Below are 11,024 nucleotides of genomic sequence, written 5' to 3'. Positions count from 1 at the left end.
ATAAGGGTGCATCCAATATTATTTCACAATATATAATACTATGAAGATCTTTTTTTCTAATAAGAAAGTAACTTTAATGATAGAAGTATAATCTCCCCGTGCATTTAGCCTTTAACCATATAGCTGAGGAAATATGTAGTCAATTGCTCTGATGTTCCAACATAAGCTTTTGTCTGTTGTTACATTTGTCTAGGTCCCCTCAGCGCCTCCGCTTAGCCTGTACAGGCCTAGATTGGCTTCTTCTGACCCGATCCGAGCCTTGCGTTCGACTTCGACCGGGTATAGCCCAATGCTGTTTAAATTAGCCGTCGAGCAATCGTCGTCTGATTTTCTCATCGTATCCTATTTATGCAAGCGGCACTCAGTTCCGGCCTAGCTCAGCACTTTTCAGTATTCTGACCTGAACTGCCACGTTCTGTTATTTAGGCTGTCATCGCCGCAAGTCGATGTTGCCATCTCATGCGCATATGAATGCCGGCAGATCCTCACTGGCGACGAAACTCACCGAAGTGACTAAAAAACGGACATAGCTAACTGTTCGATGAAATCTTTGGAAAACTGACGAATTCAGCTAAACTCTTGTCAGTCTCCATCCGGACACAGCGGAACAGCCACTACCCCCCCCCCTCCCCTCCTTTCAAGCATACATTCATTTTCAAGCTTCCTACATTTCCTTGTAGACGTCAAAGCGTTGGAACCTCCTTGAAGAAAAGACACTAAAAGGACGATGACAACGAACCACTATTATCTAGCAGTGTTTTAATGACAGTTCTGCGTCATCCTTTTGTAATAGCATTAGACGAAATATATTTGTCGATATAAATTGTTAAAAGATCCATCTAAACGACAAAAAAATTATAAGAATGCTAGCACACACATGCAGCTATCTTGAAAAATTACGCCATTGTCGATCCGGTGAAAATGATCTCTGCGAACGTTCGAGAAAACAAATTAAAAACAAACGAATATCATGAAAAACCTCTTGAGTACTATAAATAAAGACATGAACACACACCGCCAAACCAGCAGTAATTTATCAATTTAAATGATTGGTAAACATGTTTGTAGCAGTAAAACTGGAGGTTTCTCTAATATTAAGGAATGAAAATACTGCATGTATAACGATATACGTTAACGGTAAATCATCATCATCATTCGACATTTTTGTACAATACAGTTTTGTAGGGGATCAAGTTGAACTTACCCAAACGCTAATTTGTATAAGCGAAGCAATTATCAGAAAATCAACACATGGAATATGAGAACCTTCTTTTGAGTTTCATATTGCTTTAATCTCTCCTTTGATTAAGCCAAAGCTGTTGAAAGATGTAGAATTGAAATCAAAGTACGACTAATTCCAGTAGTTCAAAGACTAAAGAGTAAAGTAAAAGATTAAAGAGAATTTTGCTGTTCTTTACAATAGCACCAGATCAGTTATTGAAATCTGCTTAAAAGAAATAACGTGTCTGGTGCTTCTGCCGGGCTCTTTTGGTCGATCCGAAAAAAAAAATTCTTATATATCGGCGTTGTTTTGGCAACGAAAGTTGTCCGAAATGACATTCTACACAATTCCCATAGCCTGCGTACAAAGTAAGTTTGCATCATTTATATGATACGGAAGTATTTAGCGTCTTAAGCAAGCGTAGTACGTCTGCATTAACACTACAAACGCCGACGTCTTATGTTGATTTACTCTGAAAAATTTACTGAATTACTAAACATTGAACCATAGTGGCCTTCCAGGACATTGGCTAGCTAACGATAACAAATGTATTAAAACTAAGCAACAATCGGTTAGGTAGTGGTGTTAGTGAATGGCGCTATTATACGAGCGTACACCTGTACACGTATTATTCACCGTACTCAGCCATATTGGGAAACCAAATATACTGATCGGCTCATTTGTTGAACTGTGTCACTTTTTCCAAGCGGTAAACGGCCGGTTCCTGCGTTGCCATTAGCCTTGTCGTCGACATCGCTGTCGTTCCGCTCCCGTGAAGTGTTTGCACACGATATTAGTTGTACTTTGTTTGATTTTGCGGGACTCTGTGTTAAAGCTAACTCGAAATCAATCATCCCTGATGGCAGGAGATGGGCTCATGGGTGTGGCAGGAAACTGTGACGAGTTAACGAGGGCGGTGTTTAAATTAAATTTTCTAGATCTTTTAGGCGTTTGCTGTTTACTTTGATCGCTCGCGCTTTCGACGTGTGACCGCTACGACCAGACGTTTCTCCTTCGCCATTCAGTAGTAGTGAAGTAGCTCGATTAGTTTCTAAACAAAAACTTTCTTGCGGTAAGAAAAATAGTTATATGGCCCCTGGGCAAGATAATCATTGGCTTGTGGGTTGTAGGGTTCGAGAGACGCCGAATGTAGTTGGCATTGAACATGGTGAGTGAGCCCTTCTAGCGCCCTTTCTACTGTAAGTGTCAGGTAGGAATACTACTAAGCCAAACTCCTTATCGTTAAGGCCAATAGCCCGAACGGGGATTGATAGAGACTCCATTGAATAGAACTGGTATCAGGAAAGCTGTGTAGGCTTTCAAGAGCTGTTACGATCGCAAGCAGCAAGAAGAACGATCTTATATATTGCATGATAGACTTTATTAGAATTTCTAGCTAGGCCGACCTCTCATGCTCATCTACGAATAACTAAAAGCAACTACTCGGAAGAAACATTAATTAACAAGTACAAAGCAGATCATCTAAATAGTACAGACTTTCTCATTGTATGATATGCAGCAAATCATATTGCTATTGGGTACTAAAGAACGTTTCAAAAGTTCGATTTTGTGTAGCTGAGTGTCCTATTCATACCAGGCTAATGCATCTCAATCTGAAGTTTAATACTTATGGGAGGTATCCACTGTAAAAAAAATCTTTATTTGTTGTATTATGTAGCGTTTACTCAAAGATCATGTGCGAAGTCGGTTGAAGTCTTCTTGAAATGAATACACTAATTGCACTTAATCGTACTTCGTATATATATACATGTAAAATTGAACGTTAATGTTTTACTGTGTGACAGCTAAATAATATTAATCCCTGTTTTATAGATTGCCCATGCCCAAATACCATTTTTGGACAACAAACATTTATCTATTCATGCGTCACTAGCATTCTCTCCCATCAAAAATGTATCATTAAATTATAGTGAGTATGAAGGCAAACGTTTTTCATATCTCTAGAGAAGTTTACAAAGCTTGTATGTTCGTTGGCGGAATAATAAAATGGCCTTAGCTACAGTGGAATGAGTTATGAACTTCGACTTACATTTGCAAAAGTTGCACCTTATTCATATATGTACTTCTTATGATTATTTTTTGCGAACATAGAAAACCATTTTAAGTACCTTCTATAGATATTGTGTGGCAGTATCATGCATGCTACATTTTCCAGTATGCAGTAGGACAAGCATCGAAAAGTTCCCGAGCTCTAATACAGGCCCTTAAGGTAGAGGTTCGATAAGACCCAGGACAGGTCAAGACAAAAAATGTATTAAGAAGAAAAGGCTACTAAAAGCTAGTGGGATAGGCGGGAACGTAAGAAGGAAACGAATTGCATCGCTTAAGTACGAGTACATTGCAGAAGAAGTAAGAGCGCTAAAAGGAAGCAACGGGCGAACACCGCCAAAGGCCGCAATGCCTGCGAGGACTATGACACTGTTGTATCAACGCGAATAATTGACAAACATCGACGGCAGGCAGAACGAGAAGGTCCTGGTGGCTTCAGCCCGGGCAGTTTGCCTCTGGGTTAGTTATCTTACTACGACTGCAGGCGCTATATGTATGTACCATTAGCATCCAAGGCGCTGAAAACGAGCGTCCCCGGTACTCGCAGATCTAGCCCGCAGCTGAGTTGTACCGCTCAGCATTCATTGCCTTTATTATTCACACACAACGGTGTTAGCGTCAGGGCTCGATAGAGTTGTGTTCACGAAAGCAAAGGGACTGCTTCAAGTAGAGGCAGGCAACCTACCAAAAAGGTGTCGGATGGCCAAACGAGCGCTGCCCCGGTCTAGCTCGTTGCGCAAACGCGTTTGGAGATGATTAAAGGGCAAACAGCAATCGGCTGTACTATACACGGGGCATGTGGGCTGTGTTCGATAAAAGTTGCCGATTGAACTTAATGAGCTGTCCTGTGTAAGAGGTAAGATACTTCTGTTACATATTGGGTGAAAGATGCTTGCACACGTCTTGATCCTTCAATGCGGCTGATAATAATATGGGTTGCATAATACAGGCAGACAAAGCGTCAATGATTATAATATGACAGTTGACTTCTACAGACGAATTCGGCCAGTAAACAGGTATTTTTGCAATTCAAATCACGCTCCTGCATGCTCAGGCTAAAATATATGTGATGTGTTTTTGCTCTAGAAGTAGCGCTGTCCGATAAAGGCCTAGGCGAACACCCCTTTACCTAGAAATGGTGACAATTATTTATAATATAGTCATTGTGTATCCCATGGATACTTACATTATAAACGATCTATTGTCTTGGCATCGGCTTCATTAGGTTTACAACTAGTCCAAAACGCTTTAAAAGAAAAGTATTAGAATTAATTCTACTAAAGCACAATGGGCATTTTCCGTTGTCGATGACAAGATTCCTGCTCGCAAACGACTACCGCAGTTCTGCAAAAAGTTTCTACTTTTCTATTATTCTACACACGTTTGTTTGTAAGCTGAAAACGATAATTTTGGAAGCTTTTTGTAACAGACTCACTGCATCTATAATATAACAGTACAAAAAAACATATTATAAAAGGCACTTGCCGAAACCAACACACTTATCGATCGTTTTCAAGGAGCATTTAGGGGCGAAAGTAACATTTTTCGAGGCTCAACGTAACAAACGAAAAACCTCTTTTGTTATGTGCAACGACGTATATCATTTATGGGAAAATTAAACATGACTATATAAAAAGGAAAAGGATTGTCTAAGTTTGGGTCTGCAGTGCCGCGGTACAACATTTAGCGTAAAGTGCAATGATATATTGTAAGGAGCATCGTTCATTAGATGAAGCTTTCAATATGCTCGAAATCGATAGATCACAACCGCTGTCAGCTGTCACATCTAAGGCCATAAAGTTACCGAACGTCCGGCGATCAATCCTAAATGTCAACCTCAAGCCATATTTTCCAGTTCTAAGTTACTCCTTGATGCCGCTTCGGCATTACCGCTTCAACATTCTCTAAGAAGAGTATTTATTTAGTGCTGACCTTATAGCCCTTCATGGAACATTTTCATGTTACGAAATATCATGTCTAATAACTTCAGTTTTTCAAACTTAACGTCGCCGACTTTTGTAAACAGTACAGCGTCTAGCTGTAAGGCAGCGACAGTAGGTTGCGACCTTTCTATGATACATGCCGCAGATCTCCAAATTAAAAGCCGGGTCACCAAAGGCATTATATAACACACGTGTAGCAAAAATATATTCCTTTGCTTTACTGCAACTAAAAACCTAGGCTACGATGCCGTAAAGAAAAGAGTCCTCAATTTACGCCTTCTGCCCTGACCGAGAACTATGGCAGTCTTTTGGCGTTGTTATCCTACTGCACCTGTTTCTTCCGATCGCTCACTCAACTTTGTCGCCGTCGTAAGCGCGGGCCATCGCTCAACGGCTAAAGAAATGTCAGACTTACGCAAAGGGAGAGCTGCGCGGAGGCAAGGGCAACGGAGCCGCTAAAAGGAACGCTGGCTGGATACATTAAGGATTTCTCATCCCTGAACGTTTTCTCACTAGAGCTGCAGGATAAGAAGCAATAGAAAGAAAAATGCGATTGACAGTGCAACGAAGATGATCGGCCAGTTCGCCAGCGGGACTTATGCGACGTCTTCAACCAATAGTTACTGCAGCAGTAGTAGAAGCAGAAAGCAGTGTGCCTATAGAACGCATTGGGACTAGAATGATAATACATCAAAAAGGCGTTCTGCCAGAACGCTTACGAGACAGCCACATGTGATTCGGGTATAAAGGAGGATTGAATACTATGGTAAGACCGGAGGGAAACGGGTACACAACGCAGTATATAATGGAACCTACCGGTGCAGAAAGACGGCCGCTGCGGTTTGAAACTATTTACTTCATGGTCGCAACGCTCATATACTCTTGGCATATTCACAATACGCTCACAGCCCATAGCAACCATCACCTATGTGAGTGTTCAGACGCGTTGTCGTTTCTGAATGCTGTTTTGTTGAAAACAATATGTACGATCGTGTGTCCTAAGGTTGCCAGTAACGTGCGGTACGCTAAGATGCTGCTCTCACTGGAGACATACTCGCTAATACACACTATGAGATTAATATCCCTATTTTTTGAACAAGGAAACGTACGTTATCTGCATACGATATGCCAGCTCTAATCCACTATCAGCGCATCAAGTTGAGGTCTTTCTCTATGAACACAATGTACAGTGCGTGTGATATGTATCTTCAATGAGGCTCTGTTAGCCAGATTTAAGGTTTCTTTCGAGTATCCCCACTGAATGTATGACTTTAGGTGATACTTGAAAAGTAATTTTTTTTAGGCTATTAGAAATTTTGAAAACGTCTAGTGCTTTCGAATGAGTCATGAGAAAGCCATAAATGAAGAAACAAATTTGAAGGTTTTCAACTTAACTTACGGCATTTCTAAACACGTATTTATAACAAAACGGCGGGGACTGGGTTAGAATTAATAGAATTAGAAGAAATTGAAAAAATGTTAGCTTCTAACGACGGAAAAACGAGTTACTATTTTTTTCAACGATAAAGCAATTTTTCTCTAACCTCGAGTTGAGTAGGCCGAGGTCTTAGGTAGTTATAAGACGACTTTTTCCGGCTTTAGATTTATGCATTTGCAGCATAACATTTAGCTTCTTTTTTTGATACATAAGATTATGTGAGATTTAGCTTAGTAAACAAATAAACCTAATTAATAGGCCACTTGCCATTTATCAATCGGATTTTAGTCGTAAGTGTAGGTTAGAAAAATTTCTAACTAAAAAAAAGTTGAGTATCTCAGGAAAAAATTGAAAAAAATTACAGTTCCTCATAAATGGGAAATAAATGCTGAATATACGCGAGCTTCTAGAGGGTACGTGCGTTGAAAACTCAGTATCGTCGTTAGACGGAGTCAACGTTGTAATTCATTCCACTTATCTGGTTCTTATATCCGAACAGTCAGCGTGGGTCGGTGCCGCTTGCAGACACTTTACGGCTGATCCGGCCTACTATCAGTTTTTCTCCCCCGACCCTACATTCCTGTTACAGCTCTCGCATTGTGACGGTGTGTTAATAGCTAGACTTTTACATGTGTACCAAAAAACGTCTGTGTTGCATAGTTCACACGGCGGCGCTACGATCTTCGGTATATGTATGCTCTAACGAATTCGCGTACATGTTGTAGGACAGAAAGTACACTTGGATTGCTGCACCCCCATTTCCCAGAAAAGGAAAAGTAGGGCTGTTTGTCGTCTCTATTAATTTATACGTCAATGGACTAGAACGCCGGCTTGTCAAAAGTAAGCTCGCCATCACATGCATCAACAGTATATCATTGTTTGGTAACAGACGATGCTGACGGCCACTACCAATCGCTATGTAAAGATTGACAATAGCGGTGTCTTCACAGGGCTTTTCTTCCTTATCTTTTTCGCTGCTGCGTCTGTGTTTGTGTCTGTGGGCGCCCGAATTAGTGGCAGGATACTCTCCGCGGCTTTGACGCCTACTCACACTCTAGTGTCGTTTGCGCCTTACTATTAGTCTAATCCCTAAAGATTCGAAGCCTACTACCCCACGACAGTTTGTCTTAACTTACTATCGTAAGAACACAACAAAAAGTAGATTCGTATCGAACGCTACTGCTGAAAATCGATTATGCAATGATGCATACGGATGACAGAATGAGTGTGGCTGAGTGAAAAGAAATAAATAACAATACTGTGGATATAGCAATAAAAAAAGCGTTGAAAAAGGGAGGACTGATTTCCCACTACGAATTAAAGCCAAAGGAGTCAAAGTCGACATGCTATGTAAACAGGTTCCCCTCCTAGGGAGTCTGTTTGCGAGGAAAAATGCACAAGTTAGTAAAAATTTCGATCTTTAATAGGTCAAATCAAAATGTCAGCCTGGAGACCTACCAATGACCAAAATACCTCGCTACAGTAACTGAGTGGCATTTTTTCACACATTTGTTCGTTTCTTTCTACAGTATTAAGCATGTATAGTGTTACAGAAATGCTCCATTTATATGGATATAAACAAACGGCCAAAAAATGAGAAAACAAGGCCTATTTCCTATTTTCCTGTCATGTTCAGTCTACGTTTTGGAGGTTCAAGTCTCCACGTGTTCGGCGCCAAAAGACCGCTCCACTATACGTTGCGCCTTAACAGAGAAAAATTTTCTCGTAAAGTGAGGAAGCCGACCTAAGACGGGGGTGCGTACGTTTCTCAGTAGGGGCCGTGATGCGAGAAGGAAAAACAAAGTAAGTAGGAGACGAAACCGTAAAAAACATGAGAGGCATCTCTCACGGTTTCGTTGAGGAATTATTTACACAACAATGCTATCGTTTGCAAGTCGAAGGGAAAACGCCGAAGAGGTTGGAAAAGCTCGGCCTGCTAAAACAGAAGAGAATATAGAGGAAGAGAGTGGTAACTCGCTAAAATAGCTACCTCGCTGCGGGGAGTGGAGATAAATGCGTTTCCCAGTCACAGGGGTGAATCGATTGTCCAACGACAAAGCAGAAAACGGAATGAAGCTAAGGCTTCACGCATCTGGACAACTATACCTCCACCTGCCCATTTAAGGCTGCAATGGTGAACGTACATGTCTGTGTGTCTGTGTCTACAACAAACGGACTAAGGGACGTTACGATGGGGACAAGGCGACCGCATTATTTCTCGACCTGCCATTGAGATCGCTTGTGTGATGTAAGGGTCGACGCTTGCCATGTACTTTGCACCCGTCGCTCTTGTAGAACATCAGATTTCTCCACTGCTCTTTTGTCTAGCTCTGCGAGTAAGATCTAGGCACTATTGAAAACGTATATGAGTTGGTCCTTTTCTCGTTCCTATGTGCGGTTCGGTCTAGGCACATACGGAAATACCTGCAGGCCCACTAGCATTACAAGATGGCTATGTTGTATGCATTAGTAGTGAAAGGTAAACGAAAACAGAGGGTAGGGCTGGTCTCTTTTGAACGCGAATAGAAGGACAGATAGACAGTTCGGCAACCAGAGAATAATATCGGATCCTGAATGGTTATAGACGGGTCACTATGTTGAAATACGCCAATGCCAAACCGTCAGTGCTACGTTCCCCAAGTTTGTATGTTGCAACGCCGCTGGTACTTGTACTGTCTATTGCACACGGTATGTGAGCAATATGCGAACGTACAAGTGAAAGCGCCTGTGCGTACGTTCGACACATGCAGTCTATAAAAGTAATCGCTGCACGTCCGCTTGCTGGGTCTTTTAACCAGCAGGCTGACTGGCCAGCTGGCAATCTTTCTTCAACGAATCCTGCCGTATCCATGGTGCACCGAACGTCATGCGGCGGAAATTGCTCATTCGGAATGGGAGCGCTCTTGCTGCAGCAGCATCACGCATTGACGACATTGCCATCGGTCCTCCTACTCTACGGAGCATTCTTACGAATCACCCATAAACTCTTCTCGTAAAACCCCTATCAAGGTTTTCCATTTTCCCCTCTGACGATTCATTCCCTTTGGGGACAGTCTGAGGTCGTCATAGTGAAATATTCATGCGCACAAGGTGCTATTGCCTCTTGACGCCGTCCCAGGTATCTGCCGCCGCCATGGCGTGCATAGCTACCGTGCAAGTCTTCATTGCGGATGCCACTTCGTACCTGATCTCTTTTCAGTGCATAGTAGAGAAAGACTTAAAGAGGCGGAAAAGACGTGAAGAGGTTTGTTGTAGAAACGTTGTGCATGTCGTATTACCATCCCGGAGGATCAGGTTGTAATTCTGGTATAATTTCCAAGTTCATTGACTTACAAGTCTATAGAAATAATATCATTTATAAACTCTTGTGAAATGCATATGCCTGTGAATAACGTATAGCTTATACCCGAACTGGGAATACCGTGGTTGTGCTTTTACGAAACAAATGCAGTCTTGTATAAAACACATGAGAGATTCTATAAAATTTTATTCGACGGAACGCGTTTTGTCCTGTTGTGTGAGTAAAAAAATGTAGCGGAGTACACAGACCAGTGGCACCAGTAATAGAAGGAACCTACGCTTTAGCGGAGTTGCTCGGACAAAGTCAATATTTTCAATGAGATATAATGTATATATTGCAACGCTGGAGTATCGCATCTATTTGCATGCAGTTGCAATGTTCTATATGTCACCACCTGTGAGGCACTTACTTAACCATTGAACTTTTCTCTATCGATTAAAATCATAACATTGCCAGCAGATGAGGCGACACAAGACAGTATGCCATTCAATATTGCCCTACTTACAATTAATAACATTTGCGAGTTTTTTTTACGTCTAGGTTTACGCGTCATTCGACTGGCTACCAGCACGTCCAAACCTGTGGCAACCGCGTGTTTCTAATACATTATCACTGCATCATCATAAAAACTCCCGCTAACAACTTGCTTCTAGTTTTTCACTTTAAGGCTAACAGTAACAGAAACCTTAACCTTCCTTATTTTTATAATTATCGTCATGCTTGAGGGTAATAGGTAGAGCGCATTTGCTGAACCAATGATTACTATCGTATGTTACAATGACTAGAGCTAATAAATACGAGATATTTAAGCGAACCTGTACCAATGGAAATATGCCATGTCAGAAATACGAATGTTCCTAATGCAAAAGGTGACGTCTCTAGTTAGGTCCCGCTAAGGACAATGATGAGCAGAATCGTGAATATCTTATAGTTATATCAGTTTCACCTGTGATTTTGTGGTTTGTCGAGAGCAAGGAATATGGTACATAAAATGCTTATGTGAATATAGGTACTTCATTCGTAGTGTACACTTTAAACGTTCCTAAAAAA

The 11,024-nt window shown here is 41.4% G+C and overlaps 1 protein-coding gene across 7 annotated transcripts in view; it reads left to right on the top strand.

Annotated features, from left to right (window-relative positions):
- The window catches only part of sws (patatin like phospholipase domain containing sws), a 50,112-nt gene extending 39,088 nt beyond the window's left edge, over positions 1-11,024 (top strand). For 2 of the 7 annotated variants that reach the window (XR_002681129.2, XR_002681132.2), the window contains exon 14: positions 194-1,432. The gene's annotated coding sequence lies outside the window, so the exon portion shown is untranslated. Of the gene's footprint in view, positions 1-193; positions 1,433-10,514 lie in introns of those variants that run through there. The other 5 variants (XR_002681130.2, XR_002681134.2, XR_002681145.2 and 2 more) reach the window with 4 other exon arrangements.

The sequence above is a fragment of the Varroa jacobsoni genome, unplaced genomic scaffold, assembly GCF_002532875.2.
Source record: "Varroa jacobsoni isolate VJ856 unplaced genomic scaffold, vjacob_1.0 scaffold_63, whole genome shotgun sequence".
NCBI classification, from domain to species: domain Eukaryota; kingdom Metazoa; phylum Arthropoda; class Arachnida; order Mesostigmata; family Varroidae; genus Varroa; species Varroa jacobsoni.
This window is presented reverse-complemented; position numbering and strand designations above follow the sequence as displayed.